The following is a 1756-nucleotide window of genomic DNA, read 5'->3' on the forward strand; positions in this document are numbered from 1 at the left end:
ATGTGTGTATCCTCCCTTCTAGACCACACCCTTGCCCTGCCCAAATAGCCCTAAGCTGCTTCCAGGGCCTCTTCCCCCTGGTCTGTCTTTCCAAGGATATTATGCACGTCCCTGAGCCTGAAGGGTGGCTAAGAGGCAGTTTTTTGGGGACAGTGGATGGAGCCTGGACATTCAGGCTGGAGTGTCCACACTGCATGCACGTGAGGCCTCATCGGTACAGGACCAAGTCTGGGGTGGGAGGAGAAGGGGGCAGGCTGCAGGCTGGCAACTGGGCCAGCTCTCTGCAGGCTGCCACCGCTTAGCACAGAGCTCCAAGGAGTTGTGGAATTCTAAAACTAAACTTGGTCTTCCAGGGGTTATAAAAGCATATTTATCAAGGTAGGAGACCAGAACATTTTTTTATTTAACAGTTGCCAGCTTGATTTTTAACTTTTAAATATTTAGACATATCGGTGGCCTCCGTTTGTCCTCTTTCCCTGGGCTCCACACCTGTCAGGAGCAAGACCCTGAGTAGAATGAACCGTAAAAGTCTATTCAGCCACCCAGTCAAGCTCAAGTTCCTACCAGATGCTTAAACCCCTCCAATTATGGTTTGATGCTGGTCTCACTGCCTCCTGAGGCACTAGATCATTCTGTCTCTGCAGTTTTCTCACAGTTAAAAAGTGCTCCTTTATTTTGAGTCAAAGTCTGTCTTCCTGTTCCAGAAATAGCATTTAGTAGTAATACTTGAAGGCTTACTCTGCCAAGCAATAGAGTGTAGAGATCAGCGAGCCTTGACCTCATGTGGACCAGGGTCCAAATCCTGACTCTGTCACTTGCTAGATGTGTTATCTTGGGCTAGTTTCTTAATCTCTCTGACCTCAGCTTCCTCATCTGTAAAATGGAAATAATTCTTACTTCAAAGGGTTGTTGTGATAAATATTTATAGTAGTCATTTTTCGTTCATCAACAAAGGCCCAGTCTCAGTGACAAAATTAGTGCCAATAAGTAGTGTTGATTATTATCGTGTCTAGGTGCTTTCGTGCTGTTTCTCATGGAAGAAAGAAGTGGGTGTTTGACATAGGAAGACCTGAGAACTAGTCCCCCCACCACCACTCATTAGTTGTGCGCCCTTAGACAAGTCCCTGATTCTCCCTGTGCCTCAGTTACCTTACCAATAAGGTGGAGTTGATAATGATCCACACCACCTCACAGAGCTCATATTAAAAAGCCCCTACCAAAAAGTCATTCATTCATTCATTCATTCATTCTATAAATATGCATGAAAGGTCTACTCTGTAGTAGGTGCTGAAATAAAAAAATGTGCCCTAGTTTCTGCCCTCAAAGGACCTACACTCTAGTAGATGAGGCAAAGAGAGAATAAAAAATATAGAATACAGCTCGGCCGCCTGGGTCGCCCACAGAACGCAGAGCCCTGCAGCCTCGCGGCAGCGCCTGGAGCTGCGGTTTGAGAGACGTGGACCTCGCGGACCTCGAGGGGCGAACCTACCTTACTGCAACTGCTGGGCGTTCGCTGACANGGACCCTCTGCCCTTAGAATAAGAAGAACATATTAGAAGTCCCTTGTGTTAAGACTGGGAGATGCAAGGTCAGGAGCTCAGCGGCCCTTCTGAAGCCACAAAAAATTCACTGAGAAAGCTTTAAAAGGAGAGCACACGTCCCAGCTCAGTGCTACTGAATCAGAAACTCTGCGGGTAGAGTATTGATTGCATTTCCAAGAGCAACAAAAGGCGAATAATTCTTTCAACAACGATCC

Source organism: Galeopterus variegatus, unplaced genomic scaffold, assembly GCF_000696425.1.
Source record: "Galeopterus variegatus unplaced genomic scaffold, G_variegatus-3.0.2 Scaffold850, whole genome shotgun sequence".
NCBI lineage: Eukaryota > Metazoa > Chordata > Mammalia > Dermoptera > Cynocephalidae > Galeopterus > Galeopterus variegatus.